The sequence below is a fragment of the Ailuropoda melanoleuca genome, chromosome 3 (genome assembly GCF_002007445.2).
Source record: "Ailuropoda melanoleuca isolate Jingjing chromosome 3, ASM200744v2, whole genome shotgun sequence".
Taxonomy (NCBI): Eukaryota; Metazoa; Chordata; class Mammalia; order Carnivora; family Ursidae; genus Ailuropoda; species Ailuropoda melanoleuca.
In genome coordinates, this window is record NC_048220.1 from 47,123,282 (window position 1) to 47,148,536 (window position 25,255).

Below are 25,255 nucleotides of genomic sequence, written 5' to 3' on the forward strand. Positions count from 1 at the left end.
AGGACAAACAATTACAGGAAGGGTCCTGGGTGGGCCTGAGCCTAGTTGACTTGAATCTCCAAGAGGTGGGAGGTGAAGGAATGGAAATGGGTGTCCCAGGTGACACCACTGGGGATTTCAGTATAAAATCAACTCTTCAAAGTCCCCATTTCCTCAATTTAAGATTCAGTGGGCTCCCTTTCCATTTGGGTTTTTCGAGAACCTCAGGACACCAATTCAACATATTGTTCTTCAAGTTCCAGTTAAATTCATTCTGCTACCTTTTTTAATCAGCTTTTTATTATCTCGTGTCTTCCTTTAAGGTTGTTTGAAATTTTACAACAATGTGAAACCAAGATTTTTTTTTCATCAAAACACCCCTTGTAGCTGCTGTGGAAAAAAATTATATAAACCATCCGTACCTGGACCTCAGCAATGATAACAATAACAGTTATTGTTTGTTTATGGAGTGCTCACTGTAAACCAAACCAGGTATCGTACTAATTGCTTCACTGGCGTTAATGTATTTAACCCTTACAACCGCCCAGTGAAGTAGGTTCAATTTTTACAGATGAGGAGCCTGAAGTCAAGAGAGGCCACTTATCAGAGGGGAGGTTGGAGAGGAGGATGGGTGAAACAGGTGAAGGGGATTAAGTGTAGACTTAACTTGATGAGCACTGAGTAATAGACACAGAAGTGCTGAATCACTGCATTGTACCCCTGAAACTAGTAGAATACTGTATGCTAACTCTACTGGAGTTTTTTAAAAGAGGGAAAGAGAAAGGTCACTTATCGGTGGGGAAACCAGGATTAGTTCATTCTTTCAGCAATTATTCATTAGGGGTAAAATATATCAAATAAGCCACATTTTGTCAATCTAGATTGAAGAAAAGAGAGGCGCCATTATTTTTTAAATTTATTTATTCACAAAAGCTGTAAAAGCAAACACAAATCACATATAGAGAGTTTTACTTCAAGGACTTTGTCGCAGGTGTCATTTTTCAAAACTAGCCACAGCAGTAATTCCCATCCTGCATGTCCTCAATGTGATTTTAACTTTCCTCACATCAAGATAAGGAAATCTTGAACGCCGGAGTATTTATGACTAACGGTGGAAGTGACACTATGTTCTTCCAAAACTAGTTCATAGGAAGTTCACAGCTTCTGCCCGGTTCTGTTGGAATGCTTGCTTTTGGAACCCAACTGCCATGCTAGGGGAAGGTCCAAGCACAAAAAAGAAAGCTCTTGATGTTCCAGCCGAGTATCCAGCCGAGGCCTCGGCCAATAGTGGACATCACCCTGTAGACACGCGAGAGAAAAAGCCTTTGGATGATTTCAAACCATCATCAAATTGGCCCCTATTCCCCAAGTGTTCCCAGCTGAGGCCCCAGACATCATGGAGCAGAATAAGCCATGGCTGTCATGCTGATTATACGCTTTCTGAACTCCAGACCCACAGTGTCCGTGAACATAATAAAATGCCCTCTGCCTTACAGCAAGTTTGGGATGATCGATTATGCAATGATAGCAACTGAACAGCTTTCAACAAACATCAGTAGTTTTTGCTAATTTAGCACCAAAGCACAGACATAAAATTGCAGGTAATCTGTTCAAATCCCATGTTGACCTTTTCTTTAACTTTAGTTGGGTTATTCTTCAATTCTTCCAAAAACAAGAGCCTCTATAGCTTAACAGAGAATTTCTGAAGTATTCTTTAAAAGTATTGTAGAAACGGGGAACCTGGGGAGTTCAGTCAGTTAAGCATCTGACCGGCTCAGGTCATGATCTTGAGGTTCTGGAATGAAGCCCCGCATCAGGCTCCGTGCTCAGCAGGGAGTCTGCTTTTCCCTCTCCTTCTGTCCCCTCTCCCCTTCTCCCACTTGTGCTCGCACTCGTGCTCTCTCTTTCTCTCAAATAAATAAGTAAAATCTAAAAAAATTTTTTTAAAAATGATCACAGCAGAGGCACCTGACTGGCTCAATTGGAAGAGCATTTGACTCTTAATCTCGGGGTGGTGAGTTCAAGCCCCATGTTGGGGGTGGAGATTAGTAAATATATAAAAACTTAAAAAATAAAATTAAAATAATCACAGCAGATACGTACTGCATTAAAACCAGGAAAAGGCTGCTAGTATGACATTAAATGGAAAGAAAGCAGAATACCAATTTTTTACATGTTATGATTACCCTATGTAAAGATTCTTCATGCAAATAGAAAAAAGTCTGGAAGGCATTCTGGAAATATTAAAATAATTGACCCAGTATTTTGATAAAGTCTCTTGAATTTTTTTTTTCAGAATTGATATACAATGTGTATATGATATATGATATGATACATGATTGAGATATGACATATAGATAAAAATATATTAAAATAAAATCATCAGCTCCCCTCCTAGGAACTCATTCTCATGAATGGCTACATTTCCTTCATTACATAATCTCTCCATGTCTCACTTTTCTTTCCTACGAAATGGGAATGATAACACTTATTTCATAGGGTTGTTATGAGAAGTAAATGAGTGAGTTAATTTGGTAAGGCCTGGGATGCCTGGGTGGCTCAGTCGGTTAAGCGTCTGCCTTTAGCTCAGGTCATGATCCCAGGGTCCTGGGATCGAGTCCTACATTGGGTTCCTTGCTGGTGGAGAACCTGCTTCTCCCTCTGCCTGTTTGTGCTCCTCTCTCTCTCTCTCTCTGACAAATAAGTAATTTTTTTTTAATTTGGTAAGGCCTTAGACAGTGCCTGACACATAGAGAGTAACATATGCTATTATCTCATCCGACTCCTAATACTGTAGATGAAGATCGTCTCTGTTAATCCTGCCTTTGATTCCCAAACTCTGCCACTGACAAGCACCAGAGGACTGAACTAGGAATGAGGCCATCTGTGTCCCAGCATCAGCTAAGGAAATGAGCTTTGTGATCTTGACCAAGCCGCTCAGCCTTCATTTCCTCGTGGGGATGATGAAAAGGATGCCTACCTTTCTGGGTTTTCTGTTGAAAATCAACTGACATAATGCACTGAAAGGATTTGGTCAAGGTCCAAAACAAATGCCATTTGTCTATCTTCTCATCGTACCAATGTTATTAGTTTGCTAGGGATGTTATAACCAAGTACCACATACTGAGTGACTTAAACTACAGAAGTTTACCATCACCCAGTTCTGGAGGCTAGAAGTCTGCAGTCTGGGTGTCAGCAGGGTTGGTTCCTTCTGCCAACTGTGAAGAAGACTCTGTTCCAGTCTTTTCTCCTGGCTTCTGGTAGTTTGCAGTCAATCTTTGGCATTCCTTCGCTTATAGACACATCAACCTGATCTCTGCCTGGATGTTCACGTATGTTCTCCTCATGTGCATATCTCTGTATCCAAATTCCCCCTTTTCATAAGGACACCAGTCATATTGGGTTAGGACCCACCCTAAAGAACTCATTTTAACTTGATTACCGGTATAAAACCCTATCTCCAAATGAGGTCACGTTCTGAGGTCGTGGGGGTCAGGACTTTCCCATATAAGTAGAGCGGGACGGTGACACAATTCAACCCATAAGATTGATGAAGAAATGAAGACCTAAAATGGGGAGTCCAGTATTAAGGAAGAGCAGGACATAAATCCAGCAGACATTGACAACTTGCTTGATGTGTATTGAAAGAAATGTGCAAAACACTTCTTTTGAAATTCCAGACTAAAACAACTCTGGCTAAGTCCTTTTATGAACCTCAAATTCAGCCCAGATTCATAAATCCTTGAAGAAAACCCAAGCCAGTTTTAGAGTTTCTGACAAGATTCAGAGGCTGAATGGATCAGACAGAATTTCATTTGGTATTTAGGATTATTGAATCTAACCTGAAACTTAATGCAAATTCGTGGAACACAAACTCCTTACAAATTGAATAGAAGCAAATGCTAAGGGCTCATGAGCCCTCTGGAATGCACATGCTGAATGTTGAGGTTTTCCCATTGCAATGACAAGGTGGGGAGGGGAAGGCCCGGCTGGCAAGTTCTCACCATCACCAACTCTATAATCTAGTGTATTTGCATCTCATGTGAATTTGAATGATTTCAAACTGTGCAACATACAGATAATAATGAAGTCTCACTTTGTGAGCAAAAATTTTAAATAATATGAACCCTCCTTAAATGTAAAAATTTGTCAAAGCTTGCCAAATTTCAAGACGGGCGGGCTGAGTGATTTGCAAACTATGTATCGGTTAATGCCAGAGGAAGGTGTCGCTTTAACTGGTTAACAGAACCACCTGCAATCTTTGATCAGCAGGAACTATTACTCGTGTACATCCAAATGTCCACCAGTGGTTTCAGTAGCCATTGTGCTCTCACTTTAAATGTGACAGTTGTTAAGAGTTAAAACCTTTTGAGGCTTCTGGGGGGGTTGGTTGGTTAAGCATCCTACTTTTGACTTCAGCTCAGGTCTTGATCTCAGGGTTCTGAGATGGAGCCCCAAGTTGGGTTCTGCACTCAGCAGGAAGTCTGCTTGAAATTTCTCTCTCTCCCTCTCCCTCTGCCCCTCCTCCTGCTTGCATGCTTTCTCCGTCCCTCTCTCTCTCTCAAAATAAATGAATAAATCTTTTTTTAAAAGAATTAAAATCTTTTGAATAGTCTTTAACAGTGTCATGCAGGTGTTTACTTAAGTGATGGCCCTAGGACTGAAAAATTCACTGGAAAATCGGTCGCTTTGGACTGGAAGTTAGTCCAGCCCAAAATACTAGGGAAGAAGTCCAGATACCAACCTCCATAAACCCTATTGTTAAATTAGCAGAGAGTATTAACGTGAACGATGTAAGGCTAAGAAAACAAAAGCACTTCAAGCAAAAACAGCCAAAATAGGCGTGGGGTTTTACACCTTGCGAATATACCCCCTCCATTTTACACATATTCCCATGGGAAAATTACCCTTCAACTGTGATAATTTTAATTATGCAAAGCCTCCAGGAACATGTCTCTTGAATTAAAGACCACCCTTCTGCATTTTCTTAACAACTTCATTGACTTATAATTTATATACCATGAGATTCACTCCTCTTAATTGTACAATTCAGTGATTTTCAGTAAATTTCCTGAATTATGTAGCCATCACCGTAATCTAGTTTCAGAGCATTTTTATCACCCCAGTAAGATTTCTCATGCCATTTACAATTAATCCCCATTCCTACCCCCAGGAACCCATTAATCTACTTTTTGTGTCCTTAGAGCTGCCTTTTCTCAACATTTCATACAATACATGGGCTTTTGTGTCTGGTTTCTTCTACTTAGTATGATGTTTTTAAGTAGATTCATGTTGTAGCATGTATCAGTATTTCATTCCTCTTTATTTCTGAATGGTATTGCATTGCATGGATCCCGTAGTTGTTTTTAGGCTTAAGTTTAGAAGGCCCAAAGGCATCACCACTTCTTACTGTGTGTGCCAGATGTAATTATAAATAACTATGGCAGAAAGTACCCAAACATGGCCACCAGCAATTCTTCCCCTCCCTCTGCACACTCCTGACACTGAGATGTGGAGTCTACTTTCCTTCCTTCACTCTAGAATCTGGACTGGCCTATCCCTTGGCTTGTCCAATAGACGTAGCCACAGTGATGCCCTGACACTTCTGAGCCCACTTAAGAGAACCGGCAGCTTCTGCTTCCTCCTCTTGGAAGCCAGCGATCATCCTGCAAAGAAGTGAGGGCCAGACTACTGGACGATGAGACATCACAAGGAGAGAAACTTTTCAACCATGAGGCCTTCTCAGGTGTTACAGCTCCAGTCGATCTCCCAGCTGAATGCAGCTCTGTGAGTGACTGCAGTTACACCAAGTGGAGCTGAGAAACCAGCCAGCTTAGCCCAGGCAACCCGTATAATAAGAAATAATAATAATAATGATAAATATAATAAATATTATAATATTTTATATTATAATAAATATTATGATATTTTATGTTATAATTAATATTATAATATTATAATAAATAATATAAATAATAAATATCTGTATCCAAATTCCCCCTATAAATATTATAATATTATAATAATAATAAATAAATGACTGTTGTTTTAATCTACTCTGCCTATGTAGCAATAGGCAACCAAAACATCACAATTTAACCAGTCTTTCTCTTCCATCTTAATTCTTGCTGGTTTTGTTCTTTTTGAGTTTTTACAGTTGTATATCTTCTCTTACAAGAGATTTCTAATGGCTGTTGACTTCAACATCACTTCCTTGGCTGTTTGTGATACACTGAAGAGTTAATGTCAGTCAACCGGCTTTCTGATATTTGTATGCTGAAATCTTAAAGCAATTTTTTTAAATGCTCTGAAGAGAATCACCTGGAACGCTTTATAAAAATAGATTCTCCATCCTCCCCTCTCCTCTTTCACCATGATGGATAAGGAATCAGTATGCAGCTATTCCCATAGCAGTGTACAAGTTAATTTAATAATCTCACCAGGAAAACTATTTCAATAACTCAATTAAGTATCTCCTGAATTTTGATTAAAGGAAAATGAGCATGCTAAACACTATGCACAAAGACACAAAAACTATCAAAATATAACCCTTACCCTCAAAAAGTTTAGAATCCAGTTGCCAAATATATATATATTTATATTTATACTTATATTTATATTTCATTCCTATCAGATTATCATTCAATCAGCCTACACTGGAGATACAAAATTAGGTAATTTTCAGTTACACAATGTTATCTATCAATTATATCTCAAGAGGACAGACAACATCCTTCTGGTCACAGTGATAGGTTCAGGGATGAACATGTGACCCAATCATAGCCAATGAGACACAGTCACTAGACTTTTGCTGGGACTGTGAGGAAGAGGTACTTNAGGGTTTTTTTTTTTTTTTTTTTTTTTTTTTAGCGCTATTAACAACCATCTTGCCACCTCAGGAGGAAAGTCTGTCTTAGAAGAAAGCTATATTTTAGGAAAACAGACCTGGGAGCTGTCTAGAGAGATTGGTCCCTGATGGTATCACTGAACCACTGAAAGCTTGTTCCTGCTCAGGACTTTTCAGTTCTGTGAGCCAAACACACACACACACACACACACATGCGTGCGCGCGGAAAAACATATACCTCTTATTGCTTAAGCCAGTTTGAGTTGAATTTTCTGTCACTTGTAAAACAACTGCCTTAGAAGCATGTTTCTCATCAGTAAATTGAGGATACTACTTACTTGCTACCAGGCTTTGGCAGGGTCTGAGTATTTGGGAAAGTATACAGCCTATTCAAATATCAAGTATTTTCCCACTTACTTCCTCTTTTCTGCTTCCGCCTATTCCCAGCATAATAACACTTTTAAAGCATAAATGTAACGCTAGACCGAAAGAACATTTTCATTACCAGATATGCCTGTTCCTTGTTCAGGGACTCCTGAACCCTTGCATTCCACAGAATTCTTCATATCACAGAATTCTTTGAAACCAAATCAACAAAGTTCTGTTTCAATGAGCTGTTTCTTCCTTAGGTCACAAAAATAGCTTCTGCAAATAAAATCCTATGTTAAAAATGGTGTTTGTGGAAAACATTTTACCTGTCATACATGCGAATATGCTTTGGAAAGGAAATTGCCTAGGAAATTCGTTGTTGATGTTTGGTACATTTTCATTACTACTAAACAGTTCGAGTCTAAGTTCCTTCTGCTTTCTTGATCTTGCAACTTGCTGCTCAAAAAGACACAGCCATGTGGGGAGCCAACAATGAAAGCTCTTTAGTCTTTATTCAAACAGCAGAAGATTTTCTTTTCCATAGCCAACTGTTCATTTTACTTCTAGAATTTTCTCTGTCCTTCATTTCTGCTTCTCGCTCCTTTTCATGACTCCTTTATCCAGCCTTGAAGTCTGATTCTTTGATTTCATCCATCTGTAGTATTTATTCCTCATAACCACTATCAATGCCTTTGTAAAAATTCATCATCCGAAGCCTGTGGACATTAGAGGACAGGAATATAAAAAATTAGCAAACAGGAGCACGATTTCAGTGTGTGAATTCTATCTCAATAAAGCTGTTGCTTAAAAAGAAAAAAAAGGCAATGAGTAAAAACTGGTCCAGCCCTCCAAGAACCAACAGAGAGTCATATACAACTCCTCTCCAGAAACAAACTGGGGTTTGTCTGGGGTTCATCAACACGAAGGATGGTGATATTCTTCTCTCGATACCCAAATAAAACCCAGCAAACCCTACTTCAAGGGTTACCAGTGAGGCATGTAGAATCACAGTGAGTGGATTGAACTGATAAAGGCATTTTATCTGCCAGCATTTAAATGTGCCCTTTAAAGACTAAAATCAATTCCAACGTCCTTATTTATACTCTGGTGGTACCCATGTGTGTATATAGCAAAACATCCATAGGAAAGAAGCTTTGCATCTTTCCACATAATCTGAAACAATGGCAAATTATGACATGGTAATTAAATCAGAACCGTACATAAGAAAAAATAAATTGTGGACTGGATCTATTCAACACTACCTTCCTTTTAAATTTAATTTTCCATTCCATTTTTTATGTTTCACCCCACCTTGCCCATGTAGTCTCTCTGTAATTCATTCTCTAGCTCAGCTGGACTTATTGCTACTTAGACTGGCAGATACAACAGTGAAAAGATGATGTCACCCCTTAGCCAAATTGCACTATTATTATAGAACCGCATGTACTCTCATTCATTTATCTCTGCTGACATCGCTCCACGGGAAGATTTTCCAGGGCAGATGTGAGCTCCCTTGGCAACAAAAGTGGTGGAGAGTGCACATTCATTTTACAATCTTGAGAGGCAGAATTTAGAAAATCTTGACTCTTTGGAAGTATATTGTGAAAAAAGGAGACATCTAATGTCCTCAAATGTGTTCTGATTAAAAACCTCCATCTTGAGCATGAGACAACCCCCCCCCCCAAATTTATTCTCATCACGGAAACCCGTTCTCCATTTAAAGGCATGCTTTTGACCCACAAAAATTGTGCAGACTAAAGTGGTCTACTTGGCAAGTATAGGTATACATGCTAAGAAATGACTTTACACTTTAGTTTCATTCGATTAGGAATTGGGCAAAAATTAATAAAAGGTAATTATGCAAGTTCCATCCAAGTGTGCAAAAACAGCTTCAAAATCGCATATAAGCATTAGAGAGACAGATAAGACTTTTTGAAGAGGAAAGCAACCAATTGGAGAAGTGGTATAAAACAGAAAAGACACCCCAGAAAATGAGAGTGAAAAGAAAACCCAGGGACTCCTGGGTGGCTCAGTTGGTTAAGCGTCTGCCTTCAGCTCAGGTCATGATCCCAGGGTCCTGGTATCAAGTCCTGCATCGGGCTCCCTGCTCAGCGGGGAGTCTGCTTCTCCCTCTGCCTTCCGCTCCCCCTGCTTGTGCTCTCTCTCTCTGACAAATAGATAAATAAAATCTTAAAAAAAAAAAAATACGTAGCCTGGAAGCCCAAAATATTTACTACTTGGCCTTTAAAAAAAAAAAAAAGATTTTATTTATTTATTTGAGAAAAAGAGCGAGCACAGGCGCACAAGCCACAGCCCTCCATCCAAGGACCCTGAGATCATGACCTGAACCGAAGGCAGACGCTTGACTAACTGAGCTACCCAGGCACCCCGCTACCTGGCCCTTTAAAGAAAAGGTTTGCTGGACTCCGATCTATAGGGTAAATTCCTATTAGTGAAGTTGCTGGGTTAGGAGTTTCGCATTTCACACTTGTCGGGTCATGGCCCCGTTCTCCTCATAGGGGTTGGACTTGTTTATTCTCCCAGCGGCAGTGGGTTTTTCCATGTTCACATCCATGTAGTTCACTGGACATTTTCACCTTTGCCCGTCTGATAGGTAGAAAAAAATACATTTCTCTGGATTTGTTTTGCATTTGTCTGACTTGGAGTGAAATCAAGCATCTTTTTCTGGTTGGAGAAGTTGTGATGGCTGTGAGGGAAAGAGAAACAAATGCGAAGTGAATTATCGATTTCAGTTCTTTGATGTAACTGAACTCACAACACTAAACAAACCCAGCAGAGCCCCTACCGCCACTGCCAGCACGGGGGTCTCCAGACTCCGCCGCCCCTCTCTTCCCTCCTGACCAGGAAACGGGTTCTGAGCAGCACCTGCTTCCTCGTGCGGCTCTGCTCTAGGCTTAATCACCGTGCACGCTGTGAGCAGCTGCTAGGCGGGAAAAATGAGTTCTGGTTTCAACCTTGGGAAAGTGGAACTGAAGCTGTGGGAAATTCCTGCACCCGGGAAGGTTCTTCAGAAGGTGCGGTTCCGCCTCAAGGAAATGTCACAACAACAGTTCCCCGGGCTGGGAGTGAGGAAGCAAACGCACTTTTTTTTTTTTTTTCTTAATAGGCGCCATGCCCACCGTGGGGCTTGAACTCGCGATCCCGAGATTATGAGTCATGTACTCTACTGACCGAGGCACCCAGGTGCCCAGACCCCCCTTTCAATCGGGGATGCAGAGAGGATAGTGCTTCGCGCCCCCTTGTGCGTTTAGACTGTGCTGCTGCGGATGGGTGCTTGCTGTCGGGGGTCCTGTGTGAGACACAGCAAGGGGCCCGGGGGTTCCTACCAGACTCAAGAGGCATCTGCCCCTCTGGCGGGCAGGGAGGAAAGCAGTGAGGCCCGGTGTTTGAGGGTCCAAGTTCGTTTGGACGTTTGTTCATTAGGCGAGCGTGTGCAGCTCGTACTTTTTCTGCCGTTTGGAATGGAGAAGGGTCCTGGAGAGGGGGCTACGATGCTCTGCCTGTGGGGCCTGACAGTTGCAAGGGCCGGGGGCCCGCTGAGTCTTTACAGCTCGGCAAATTCCGAGTTAAGTTGCTTGGAGAATAAAGCTTTATTCCAAAAAGATAGCAAGGGACTAAAGTTTTATAGATGGTGAAGCTGAGGAGAAGGCTCCTCAGCAACTAACTAGATCCTTAAAATATGGCAAGGCCATAATCACATTCAAATGGGTAAAAAATTAGATTTGGGAGAATGCCTGTGCTGGAAATGTGCTAAATTAATGATGGTAAATCCATTTAGTGGAATAGTATGTGGCTGTTAACGCGGCGGATCCGTATGCACAGATACGGAGTCTTTACCAAGAAATCAAGAAATGGAAACGTCAAGGTAAGGGGCGGTAACTAAGTGTCTGGCATCGGGACTTCTAGAAGCCAAGAGTGAGACAGGGATTCTTGTGTTTTAGGAGGGGTTGCTCCCCGGAGAAGGGGAGCGGGGGAGTGGGGCGGGGCAAGGGGAAAAGCTAAGCAAGGCCTCCGTGAACACCGGCTTTCGCCTGATCCCACAGGGAGCACAGAGGCCTGAACTGGACCACGGGGTGGTCCAACCTTTTACCCCCGAGTTGGCTGCAGTGTGTCCCAGGCTGGTGGGAGGAGGGCTCTCCGCGGAAGGGGGCGAGTGTGAGCCCCTATGAGTAGCCCTCGCCCACAGCAGCCAGGAGGTGGGTGCTCTGGCTCTCGAGGACATCTGGGCGGAGCTCCGCCGTACCTGCGACAGGAGAGGTGCTGCCATTTGGGGGACAGGGTAGGAGTGCATACGAATAGGCTTGGACGGGTGGGGACTTAGAGCGGAGGCCCTTAGTTGCGCATGCAACCCCAAGTGCTTCAGAGATGGAACCGTATTTCAATATAATATTGAATTATATTGAATTATATGTCAATATAATTGGCTTTTTTTGAATCCTCTGTGTTTTATTTTAAGTATTTTCAAACGTTATGCTGAGGGGCACCCCTGGCTTCATCAGACAGCTAATGAGCGCGCGGTGCGCGCCCCAGAATAAAGACATGCGGGACGGCTGAGGGAGATCCTGGGCGAGGCAGAGTGGATACTTAGGGGGCGGGGCTCGGGAGTGGGAGAGACGCTTTTCATTCTCTGTATACCCTTTTGTACTAACGGAATTTTCGGTCTGTGCCTTAATTATATTTTTTAAAGATAAGAGAAAAAAGAAAGAAAATGTATTTTTATAAGAACGAGGAGGAAAGGAGGAGGAAGAGAAGATATGGGGGAAAGTATCCCTCAAATGAACCTGATCGTTCCTGGGTTTTCTTTCCTTTTTTTTTTTTTTTTTTTTTAACTGTTTTTTTTTTTAATTATTCATTTATTTGTCAGAGAGAGAGCACAAGCAGGGAGAGCAGAAGACAGAGGGTGAAATAGGCAGAGGCATTTTTTTTTCAGGCCATGTATTTCTGTTGCAACTACTCATCTCTGCTGTTGTAGCATGAAAGCAGCCAGACAATATGTAAACGAACAGGCGTGGCTACCGCCCAATAAAACTTTGTTTACAAAAACAAATGGCAGCTTGAAATCGACCCACAGTCTATAGACTGCCAACTTCTGCTAGGTATTCTAGCAGACGTATACAAAAACATGTATAGTATATTCTTCATAACAACAGCCTAAGAATGGAAACCACCTTGATGTCCATCAAGAGTGGACTGGAATAATAGTACCTCCTTTCAGTGGAAGTATTTGGCACTTGGTGAAGAGGAGGCAGCTCAATCTGCACTGGTAAGGGTGAAACCCAAAATACATCAGATTTTTTTAAATGCAAGGTGGAGAACAGGGTACAGTATGCTTCCATTTTTTATTAAAAATGTATAAATACATATGTATGTATTTGCTTATCCAAGCATAACACATATCAGAAAGGACACCCAGGAAGTTGGGGAGGGAAACCAGATGGGGAACAGGAGCATGAGGGAGACTTTTTTTCACTGTCTGCCCCTTTGTGCCCTTTGAATTGCATACCATGTGCTTCACCAATGAAGAACAAATAAATACAATTGAATTTTTTTTGTTTTTTTTTTAAGATTTTATTTATTTTTTCAACAGAGACAGAGATAGAGACAGCCAGCGAGAGAGGGAACACAAGCAGGGGGAGTGGGAGAGGAAGAAGCAGGCTCATAGTGGAGGAGCCTGATATGGGGCTTGATCCCATAACGCCAGGATCACGCCCTGAGCCGAAGGCAGACGCTTAACCGCCATGCCACCCAGATGCCCCTACAATTGAATTTTTTTAATTGCCCGTGTACTTCTAGTACTGTTCTGGATCACCGAGTATAGACAAAAGAGTAAACTGGGGCTCTGGGCAGTAGACCTCGCTATTTCCTAAGTTCTCTCCCACACCCAGAGGCTATGGTGTCTGTCAAAGAGCATCATGGTAGGGGTGCCTGTGTGACTCAGTCATTAAGCGGCTACCTTCGACTGGGGTCCTGGAATCGAGCCCCGGGTCAGGCTCCCTGTTCAGTGGGAAGACTGCTTCTCCCTCTCCCACTCCCCCTGCTTGTGTTCCCTCTCTTGCTGTGTCTCTATCAAATACACAAAATCTTTAAAAAAAAAAAAAAAAAAGCATCATAGTGGGAATCAGGGGACCTGGTTTCAAGTCCAGCCTCCATTACTGACTCTGTGCTGCCCTGGGCCGGGCAACCTCATCGCTCTGATCATTCCTTTCCTCTTCTGTACAATGCAGGCGATAGTGCTTTTGAGTTATGTCACTTAAATAATGTTACTGTTGTTGGGGATATCTTTTAACATCTCTGGGCCGCTTTCCTCAACTGCAAAATCAGAAAGTTGGACAAAATGAAGCTTTTCATTCTCAAATCCATGATTCCATTAATAAACAAAGTTGCCATTTACAAGAATTCAGGCAGAATCACCAAGTTGACAAGCTAGGAAGGATCACTTCCTGCTTATCTCAAGAGATGACTTCCAAATCCAAAACAGAAAATAAGATATCTGTTTGCACTTAGAGATTCGGTCCAACTTGGAGGTGGGAAAGGTCTGCCTTCTTCCAAGAACACCACCTCTCTTTCCTTGGCCCAGTCAAGCCAGCGGTTGTCACAGCCTGGCAACTTTTTTATTTATTTATTTATTTTAAGCGGCTGCTGGGTATAGAACACAGCCTGCTGGAAAAAATTTAGGAAATGTCAGTCACAGAGAGAAATACACTAATAGTGTCAAGTAATAGGCTCATGAGTGCTGGCAGGACAAAGAAATGGGGGAACCCCATTCAGCAGGGCCATGTAGGGAAGGCCTTGTCTTGTCCTGACTTCTGGCCTCTGCTAAGAGCTCACTGTTTGTATTGTTTCAGGAACTCCAGGGAGATAACAGGATGGTGATGAGGAAGACCAGGGTTGCACTATCCTCCTGTTTCTGAGAATTTCTGGCTATTGTTAAGCAAAAGTTTGGAGAAGTTAAACTGACAGGAAATAACATGCTTGTTGAGTTATAAGGTGGGAAATGTTGTGAAACCCTTTTTCAGAAGAGGCCAGCTAAGGGAGCGTGTGCTGATGTGATAAGGAGCAGAACTCTTAAGACCATGTCAGCTGGTGGAAGCCTTGCTCTTTTCCTTCCTCATTTCCACGAGCTCAGGAGTATACACCCAGATGCTCTGAGAAGCATGTTGCAAAGATTCTTCAGGTCCCTGACTTCAAAGAAACTTTTATTCTTGAATAAACTATTTTGGCCTTTCAATTTTAGAACCAAAGTAGCCAGTCAAATCTAAGAAATTTTAACAAATCACAGACTCAACCTGAATATGCAGAGTACAATAGGGACACGTCCCCAGAAATGATGAACTGGGAGAGGTTGGAGGTAATGGGGGGCCTTAAGGTAGCAGAAGAAAAGGAAGGGGAGATTTCAAATGTGAATTACAGAATTGCGCTTTCTCTTTGAGAGATGGGAGGAAATAGTCTTTAAATATAAGTCACAGGACATCAGGGTTTGGTAAAAAAAAAATTGGTGAATTATGGGGTAACTTGAAAGAAGATAGAAAAGAGAAAAGAAAAAAAAAGAGTGAATTCAGTACAAGAATTTGCTATGAGAAAGACAAAAACCATATGATTGCATTTATTTGTGGAATCTAAAAAACAAAACCAACAAACAAACCAGACTCACAAATACAGGAAAACAACCTGTTGGTGGGATTAGTGAAAGGGATTAAGAGGTACAAACTTCCAGGTACGGGGGCGACTGGGTGGCTCAGTCGGTTAAGTGTCTGCTTTCAGCTCAGGTCATGATCTCAAGGTCCTGGGATCCAGCCCCGGATTGGGTTTCCTACTCAGCAGTGAGTCTGTTTATCCTTCTCCCTCTGTCCCTTCCCCACCCTGCTTCTGCTCTTGCACTCTCTCTCTCATATAAATAAATAAATAAATAAATAAATAAAACCTTTAAAAAATAAATTTCAATAATAATAAAAATAAAACAAAAATAAAACCAAAAAATTCCAGCTATGAAAAAGTCATGGGGATGAAAATAACTTTGTGTGGTGAGAGATGGGGACTACACTTATTGTGGTGAACATTATGTATTATATAGAACTGTTGAATCACTATGTCGTACACCTGGAACTCATATAACATTGTATGTCGACTATATTTTAAAAGTGAAAATTTTATAAAAAGTAGCATTTGCTGTGTACTCTCTTTGGGGGTTGCCTAATAAGGAGAAAGCTCCTGATGGGGGGCTTTGTGCTAGAGAGGCAAACCCCGATGGGGTAGGGGGCTGAGAGAGAACATTCAGAAGGACCAGAACCCAAGGGTGTCCAACAATTTAACTCAATTATGACACTACCTACCTGAAAATTGCATCAAATCCCACAGGTGAATGGCTTGGTCCCACAAGCACGATCAATTATTAACTCCATTTCTAGGAATCCACCCAGGATCCATCCAGGAACCTCATTAGAACAAAAGACAGTCCTATCACCCAGGAAATTCCAAGGGATTTAGTACCCTGTTTCAGGAACCAGGGTCAAAGACAAATACTAGGATAAGAGATGCTGCTAACACTCTTATCATTTAGGAAATGACGAGGGTTTCAGGAGCTCTGGTCCAGGAACGAGGGGCAGAGACCAATATATGTTTTCTATTACCTCACAGTACCTTATTTCCACTTTTACTATTTTGCAAAAGTACTGCAATACACATCCTTATACATGTCTCCTGGTGTAAATATGCAAAAAGTTTCTTTCAACTAATGTATACGTACAAATAGAACTGTTGATCTCATAGTATGCTTCCTTTAAAACTTATAAAATAGTACTAAATTATTTCTAAAGTGGTTGTACCAACTCTCATTCAAACCCACTTTCCAGAGGACATTATATGACTTTTTGTGCTTTTGACATTCTAACGCATGGGAAGTGCTTTTTTGTTTTAGTTTACGTTTTCCAGATTACCAGTGAGGTTGAGCATCTTTTCATGTGCATCTCCAATCTGTAACTTAGATCGTTTTTCTATAATTCTGTCTGTTTCATATCAATTTGTAGGGGTTTCTTATACATTCTGGAAACCACTAATTTGATATATCGGGGCCGATTTAAATTTTATCTAGCAGATTGGAAACAAAAATATCAGTAATCCAGGGGCGCCTGGGTAGCGCAGTCGTTAAGCATCTGCCTTCTGATCCCGGTGTTCTGGGATCGAGCCCCACATCGGGCTCCTCCACTGGGAGCCTGCNCTCCTCCGCTGGGAGCCTGCTTCTTCCTCTCCCACTCCTCTGCTGTGCTCCCTCTCTCGCTGGCTGTCTCTCTGTCACATAAATAAAAAATAAAATCTTTAAAAAAAAATCAGTAATCCATTCTGTAGTATAAAATTCAAGTTATACAGGTATTCTTACAAGAAAAAAAAATCTCAGTTGATTTTCTTTTTTTTTTTTTTAAGATTTTATTTAATTATTTGACAGAGAGAGACATAGCCAGTGAGAGAGGGAACACAAGCAGGAGGAGTGGGAGAGGAAGAAGCAGGCTCCCAGCAGAGCAGGGAGCCCAATGCAGGGCTCAATCCCAGGACCCTGGGATCACACTCTGGACCAAAGCTTAATGACTGAGCCACCCAGGAGCCCCCTCAGTTGATTTCCTGATCTAAAAAATTTCTGGGGCACCTGGGTGGCTCAGTCAATTAAGTGTTCAACTCTTGATTTCAGCTCAGGTCATGGTCTCAGGGTTTTGAAATCAAACCCCTTGTCAGGCTCCATGCTGGGCGTGCAGTCTGCTTATTATTCTTTCTCTCCCTCTTCCTCTTCCCTCCCTTCTCCCTCCCTCTTTAAAAATAAATAAGCAGGGGCGCCTGGGTGGCACAGCGGTTAAGTGTCTGCCTTCGGCTCAGGGCGTGATCCCGGTGTTATGGGATCGAGCCCCACATCAGGCTCCTCTGCTATGAGCCTGCTTCTTCCTCTCCCACTCCCCCTGCTTGTGTTCCCTCTCTCGCTGGCTGTCTCTATCTCTGTCAAATAAATAAATAAAAATCTTTAAAAAATAAATAAAAAATAAATAAAAATAAATAAGCAAACAAATAAATAAATAATTCCTATAATATTTCTCTTTGACTGTACTAAAACTTCGACAAACGGCCAGTTCCTAGAGTGCCCAAGAATATTACAATACATGGTCCAATAAAACTTAACACAATGGAAGCACCTTCTCTCAGACTTGTTTTAAACTTTCTATATCAGTCAAGGTCCCCCCAAAACAGAAACAGATGATATACTCAAATTAGGAAAATTTGAAGAGGTTTTAGCAACAGAGGAATTCATTCCAAAAGGGTAGATCGTGGTAGCAGAGCTGTCACCACCCCCAAAGCAAAAAGGAGAAAGGGAGCTTGCCATAACCGAGAAAGAAAGAGAGGGGTATGGAGGGGGCCATCTAGACAAGAGTAGGGACCTTCTGCTGAGGGACACAGCAGCCTGTGGCAACCTCACAGGAAGAAACCAGGGAAATAAATGCCCTGACCTCATATTCCTCTCTCCCTCCCTTTCACCTCCTGCAGAAAGCCAGAGAACATGAGTATCTTTAATGCAATCTGCGCAAGCCAGCCTGGCAGGTTGGAGACTGGTATGGGGAAAGGCAGAGAATGAATCTAGAGAGGCATACTGAAGAAATTCAACACCCTTGTGTAGCCAAATCACTTCAGATTCTATCCCATGTGTAGGAAAAGCAGATAACTTAATGAAGTTATAAAGAATCTTGAAACATTTTTCTTTCTTTCTGAATCTGGGTTAAATCACGAGTTGCTAAGCCAAGAGCTTCACTCTGAACCCTACAAAGCATAGACTACATCACACCATTTAAAGCAATTTACCGAAGATCACAAATGTTGAATAACTCGCAATTCCTTGTAAACCTGAGGGGTCTACTTTAAACTTTTAAATGTTAAGGATGACTTTTTATGAAGTTAAATAGGAGTGATTAGAACAAGGCAAGTGACAGATCAACTGTAGGGCCAGATACATAGTTTGTGGAACGCTTTGTCTCCTGTTTTTCATCTTTCATCTCCAACAAGGAGAAGGGTTATCAGACAGGAAATAGTAGAACAAGAATTCGGACAAGAAACCTAAAAATCCAAACTGGTGTAGGGATTATAAGAGAGCACCAGGGTTCACAACATCAGTACAAACCTCCTGGCCCCAACGAACTACATCCCAGCTACTACTGGAAGAACGTGGTGATGAAAGGAGCTGCTATTCGTTATCTCTGAAGACTCTTGGGAAATGGGGCAGGGATGGACAGGTTATCAAACATCACTTTGAACACAAAGAGAAGGATGGGAAGCACTTAAACGTGTCTAGGAGTCAGGAAGGACAAGTCGTAATTTAATGAATTAATAGCACTTCCCTTCCTTTTTTTTTTTTTAACTCTGCCAGGCTGGTAAACGAGAGAAAGGGGTCAACACTGCGCTTCAGCATTTTAGCTCGGTGTTTGACAGAGACGTGCACCTTGTGAGCAAGATGGAGGACTTGGGGGGGCGCCTGGATGGCCCAGTCGTTGAGCGTCTGCCTTAGACTCAGGGCGTGATCCCAGAGTCCTGGGATCAAGCCCCACATCAGTCTCCTCTGCTGGGAGCCTGCTTCTTCCTCTCCCACTTTCCCTGCCTGTGTTCCCTCTCTCTCTGGCTGTCTCTCTGTCAAATAAATAAATAAAATCTTAAAAATAAAAAAAAGATAGAGGACTTGGTCCAGATAATCACAAAGATAGAGGCTAGTTATGAAGCCATGTCAACCAGAGTCTCTAGTGCCATGGGATTCTGTCTTCAGCCTTGTCCTGTTCACCGAGTAGATAGCTGAGTGCACAGCCAGTTTGCTTTTCCTCTTCCTGGAGGACTGGGAGAGGTAGCCAATATATTGAATAACAGAGTGAAGATTCAAAGGCCATAACAACAAGCTAGATTTCACAATAAAAATTCTAATTGGAATAAACATAAAACACTACACTTACATTCTTTAATGCATAAGAACAGAGTCCGAAAAACATGACTCTGCTTCAAACTAAACATGAAGGGTTTTACTCTTATTTTTATTTTTTCCTTCTTCCAAAACCAACCAACACTACAGTAGATGAATGTTTCCTAATAAAAGCATAAATCCACAGGAACAAAGAGAAGGAGAGAGGAGTAAAACAGGACAGGAGATGTAGGTGATAATTTGAAAGATGGAAAACAGTAGTGACTGAATTGGCAGAACCCATCACTGAAGTGTCTGCAAAGAGGGATACTAGGGAGAATGAAGCAAACTCACCTTGAAGAACCCTGGAAAGGCCTAGAACTAGGATGCCGAGCTCTTGTAGAAGGAAGTGATGGAGCGCAGACTCAAAAGTAGAAGTACCTGAAAGTATGAATAGAATGAGCTGCTTAGGGACGCCTGGGTGGCTCAGCCAGTTCAGCGTCTGCCTTCAGCGCAGGTCATGATCCCGGGATCCTGGGACGGAGTCCCGCATCGGGCCCCTCACTCAGTGGAGAGCCTGCTTCTCCCTCTGCCTGCTGCTCCCCCTGCTTGTGCTCACGCTCTCTCTCAACTCTCCCTCTCTCTCTCTCTTTGTCAAATACATAAATAAAATCTTTAACAACAACAACAAAAAGGATGAGCTGCTTAGTGAGAGTGTGTTTCCATTCACTGAGGAGGTTTAAGCAGAAGTTGGACAGCACTAATCAAATATGTTACAAAAGTGATTCAAGCTCTTGGTAGAAATTTGGCTCCAATGACCTTTAAAGTCCCATCACCTTTGAAATCCTGTGATTTTTTTTTTAAGATTTTATTTATTTATTTGACAGAAATAGAGACAGCCAGCAAGAGAGGGAACACAAGCAGGGGGAGTGGGAGAGGAAGAAGCAGGCTCATAGCAGAGGAGTCTGATGTGGGGCTCGATCCCATAACGCCAGGATCACGCCCTGAACCAAAGGCAGACGCCCAACCGCTGTGCCACCCACGCACCCCTGAAATCCTGTGATTCTAATCATTCCTTAGACAGGCCTTTGGTAACGTTTTAATAACTGCTGAGTGTAGTTCCTACACGTTCCTATAGGTGGCATTGCGGTACAAGATAAGACTGCAAACGGCAACTCCTACGGGATTCTCCCAGGCTATGGTAGAGCATATATGCTAATACATAATACCCAGAATGCTTCTCAATTTTTCAAAATCAGAAACCTGAACCCATAGATTCAGAACACCTAGGCACAAAAGTTCTAGTGATTCATGAGCCTTTGTGTGCATTAGTTTGTCATCCTTCTCAGCTCTGGCCATCTGCCTTATTTCATATCTCAGCTGTGACATTTTTCTTCAATCTATTTGTCCCTCTTGGACAGCAAAACAAGTGCTAATGTAAAGCAACTGTCCTTTACATCCCAAGTGTCCTACTTCATTAAGTGCACCTTTAACCTCAGAGCTCCTGGGAGTGTGGGGCCCTACAAGCTTTATCCCCCTTGTTTAAATAATAATAATGATGTAGGAAAGATGCTGGGGCTCTGAGCCTAAGGCCAAGAAAGAATTCTTGAGATGCCTTTGGTGCAAAAAGGTGGTTTTATTAAAGCACAGGGACAGGATCTGTGGGCAGAAGGAGCTACACTGGGGTCAAGAGGAGTGGCCCATTATATACTTTCAAGTTGGGAGGGAGTTAAGGATAGGGAAAGTCTCCAAGGAATTTTGGAAACAAGGTTTCCAGGAGCTTGAGGGGACTAGCCATTGTTAGGAAAAGGTCATTCATTACCATTTAATAAAACCTTAGTTCTGAGACCCTGCAGATGTTGATTGGTGGGCCCTTTGCTTGGGGGATGATTGCCAACATGTATCTTGGGGTTAGAGATAAAGGAAGTTCCCAAAGGAATTTTTACACATTCAAATTGACTTACAGGATCCTGGGAGTTGGGCTAAGATTGCCCTTTGCTCTTAGCAAAGAATTAACATTGAGGCAGCTGAGTTCCTAGAGGAATGTCACTCTGCCTGTTTCAAGGACTTGACAGTGGCCTGTAGGCAGTAAGGAAATTTAATTTTTCTTTTGTCTTTGTTTCCTACATCAGTAATAATAAATAACAACAAAACAAAAAACTATTTTTCCATTACAAGTTCAGACCAGTGCCCCAAATATGATTGTCTCTGGCTCTCTTCCTTTTCCACAGCTAAAGGAGATTTATGCTTTGTATCTTACAAACTAATCACTTAATATCTAGCTCTTCCTGACAAATTTGCTATTCATCAAAGCTGTAAATTTGGTTTCTTTATTTCTCTTATCTAGTTTAGATTTACAAGGTCCATGGGGAATATCTGTTCCTCATCAAGGAACGTCTCCATCAATTCCATAGATTCAGGTTACTCTGTTGCTACATTCAGGTCTCAATTCCATGAAAACTTCCTAACACTAGAAATCTCTTTTCTAAAGAGAGTGTGTGCGCACCTTTGTGTCAAGATGTCAAGAGCAGGGGGAGGGGCAGTGAGAGAATCCCAAGCAGACTCCATGCTGAGCGTGGAGCCTGACTTGGGGCTCAATCCCACAACTCCAAGGTCGGGACCATAGCCAAAACCAAGAATCAGCAGTTTAACTGACTAAGCCACTCAGGCACCCCACATTAGGAATCTATAAAACTATCAAACACAATCATTTTTGGCATAACTTACCTCTGGGCTTTTCAAACCACGGATTTTTTTTTTAAGTGCCATCAGTAAACCCCAAAACCCAAACTGCCTTTAATACAAAAAATTAGGAGTTGAGTAGTAAAAAATTCCACATTCATTCTTTCAGCGATTAGATTTTCAATAGAAATGGTCATTTGGGGTGCCTGGCTGGCTCAATAGAGGGAGGTTGTAAGTTCGGGCCCCATGTTGGGTGTAGACATCACTTAAAAAAAGAACAAAAGAGAAGAATTCTCACCCTTGCACCTTATTTCAAGTATGTGTCCTAACTGCCTTGGTCAGCTATAGGCACAGGCCTACTAATATCAGATTGAGTCTGGTTGTTTTATTTGTGTTTTTTCAGCAGTGTCCTCTTTATTAGCTTGATCTGAAGAATACGTTGTCATAGCTCACAACATTTGCCATCTGTCCTAATTTGTATACCAACTTTCTAGACTTGGTCTTTCTGTCTTTCTCTGGAGAGAGCAGAAACAATTTATGTTATATTTAGAGCAGTTAATAGGTATTTACAGAAACACCTTTGAATCGTCTCCCAGAAAGACGGGTAGCACCTGGTTAGGTAGTCCTCCAACTTAATTATCTCTGTGGTTTCAAAAATGTTTGCAGCAATTCCAACATTATCTGGGTAAGTGAACACTCATTCCACCGTCATATCACAAAATGGAAAACTTTCTAAGGAATCCTATGCATTTGGACATACAGATCCTGATAGGTTTATTTTGTTTCTTACCATCTTCATAGCATGTACTTAAGTCCTTAAGCAGCTTATAAAACAGGACACCGCTCTCCTGAACCTTGGGATCTTCTGCTATCAAGCAAATTGCAGAGCTTGTCAAAAATGGAAGAATTTAGGGGCGCCTGGGTGGCTCAGTTGTTAAGCGTCTGCCTTCAGCTCAGGGAGTGATCCCGGGGTCCTCGAGCCCCGCATCAGGCTCCTCCCCTGGGAGCCTGCTTCTTCCTCTCCCACTCCCCCTGCTTGTGTTCCCTCTTTCACTGGCTGTCTCTATCACTGTCAAATAAATAAATAAAATCTTTAAAGAAAAAATGGAAGAATTTAAACTTTGTGGATTCAGATTCAAATTTAGCATGCAAGGCCCCAAACAAGCCAAATTCACTGGTGCTGTGATGGAACTATGTGCTGGGTGACCCTAAGGATGAAACAAACCAGGGTCTCTATCTGCATTTCATGCATTTTGAATATAGATGTGGCTGGTATAGGGACCAAGGCAGGACACCCCAAGATGGGACACTCTGGCATGAAGTTTATTCTGAGCTGAAAGCAATTGAGACCCTACAGGTTCAAGACAAACTTTTGCCTCTCCCTTAACTACATAGAAGAATCTAAATGATTCCCAGAATAAGGGTTATTAACAGAGATAAATTTCATCTGAGTGACCCATCTGTCTGGCAGGGCAAGCCTCTAATTACCAAACATCTGCTATTCTTTTTATTTTCCTGTGAATTGCATTCCTTCCCTCTGAAGTCCCAGACCCCTATCCCCTTCTCCTCAGTTCAAGATGACATATAGACCTCATTTTGCCTGACTGTCATTGGAATTCCAGTGTCTGGGTGGATTCCCCGTATGTACACCATTAAATTTTATTTCTTCCTGTCTTGTGTCAATTTGATTCTTAGTCCAACTAGAAGGACCTAGAAGAGGACAGGGATTCTTGCTCCTAGACACTGGCATCAGACCAGAATGAGGGAGAAGCTTCAATAGCTGATGAAAGAGCTTCTCAAGAAAGAATAAAAGTTTTTGTTTTCAAGGCCACCCTCCAACCAAAAAAAAAAAAAAAAAATCAACATAAGCCTATAGTAGCTTCAAGAAAATTTGCAATGAGATTTAAAACAAACATTAAGCAAAAACAACTTAACAGATGCTCCAAAAATTGTGTCTCATTAGGGCTCATTGAGGGATGCTAGGTCTCGCAAATGTCCACCTAAAAGGCCTCTAAAGATTTCCCCAATTTGTGAGCATTATGTTCACCTGTGGTGTTTTTAGTAAAACAAAGACCAGAATTACACAGATCACGTTGAGGAGAAAAAATTTCTCTTCTTCCCTTCTAGGTTCTTTGGTTGGCCTAATAATTAAACGGACATAAAAGAGATTCATAGGAGAAAAACAAATTTCATTACATGCAAGACTAAAAGGCCGTCAGACAGTTGAGGCTTAGACACCATTGTCAGCTGAGGAGAAGGGGGTGCGGGCCTGGGACTTCAAAGGGACGAAGACAAGCAACAGGAATACAGAAGAGCAAATGTTTGGTCAACAAATGTTTGCCAGGCCGTGCAGATAAGTCTTTCTGATGTAAAACGTTATCTCTGGTTATAGCTCTCTTCCTGGTACCAGCTCCCGGCCTAAATTCCTCTAGGCAAATAAGGGAGATGTAAAAAGCTTTTCCTGAGACTGTTGGGTCGTGATCACCTTCAGCTCAAAATAATCCACATGCCAGCATGGTATTTTGGGGTGGCATATTCAGCTCTCCTTCAATAACAACTTGACTAGGCTCCTGTACAATTATAGCATATGAAGTGTAATTTTATATAATATTTCATTGTGGTCTGCTTGGCCAATGTAAACAATTTGGAAAGCTTAATACTGTACAAATATGGTTTGGGAGGATGACTTCTTTAAAATGAAATCAAGCCCCTAAGGAGCACAGGGCATTATACGCAACCGATGGACCACTAAACTCCACCCGGAAACTCACAATACACTACATGTTAACTAATTTGAATGTAAATTTTTTAGAAAAGGAAAAGAAATCAAGCCCTAAACAAGGATAACACCTCCCTTTATTACTTTGTTTCCATGAGAAACCAAGATTCAGAGTGATGTACACCGACTTAAAGAAACTTTTCCCAGTGCACACCCATCATGACAAGGATTTAACTTCACGTTGTACATGAAGTCAAAACGCAATGCAAGGGGCGCCTGGGTGGCACAGCGGTTAAGCGTCTGCCTTCGGCTCAGGGCGTGATCCCGGCGTTGTGGGATTGAGCCCCACATCAGACTCTTCTGCTATGAGCCTGCTTCTTCCCCTCCCACTCCCCCTGCTTGTGTTCCCTCTCTCGCTGGCTATCTCTATCTCTGTCAAATAAATAAATAAAATCTTTAAAAAAAAAAAAAACGCAATGCAAAGTATACAAGAATCTCCGCGTGTGTCAGGTGGTTTGGTGTCAAGGCAACTTCAAGTTACCTCAGGGACTTGGGGATTTACTGTACATTTCATACGGAATTAAGAAAAATGGGGGGGGGGCGCCTGGGTGGCACAGCGGTTAAGCGTCTGCCTTCGGCTCAGGGCGTGATCCCGGCGTTCTGGGATCGAGCCCCACGTCAGGCTCCTCTGCTATGAGCCTGCTTCTTCCTCTCCCACTCCCCCTGC

At 42.0% G+C, this 25,255-nt stretch overlaps 1 long non-coding RNA gene across 2 annotated transcripts in view; it reads right to left on the reverse strand.

Moving 5' to 3' along the window:
- Positions 1-920: 920 nt before the first annotated feature.
- Positions 921-25,255, reverse strand: part of LOC117801511 — a 26,601-nt gene continuing 2,266 nt past the window's right edge. The window contains exons 2-5 of one of the 2 annotated variants that reach the window (XR_004624091.1): positions 19,482-19,568; positions 9,793-9,902; positions 7,332-7,911; positions 921-1,278 (exon numbers count right to left, since the gene is read on the reverse strand). This is a non-coding gene — a long non-coding RNA (uncharacterized LOC117801511). Of the gene's footprint in view, positions 1,279-7,331; positions 7,912-9,590; positions 9,903-19,481; positions 19,569-25,255 lie in introns of both variants that reach the window. The other variant, XR_004624090.1, reaches the window with a different exon arrangement.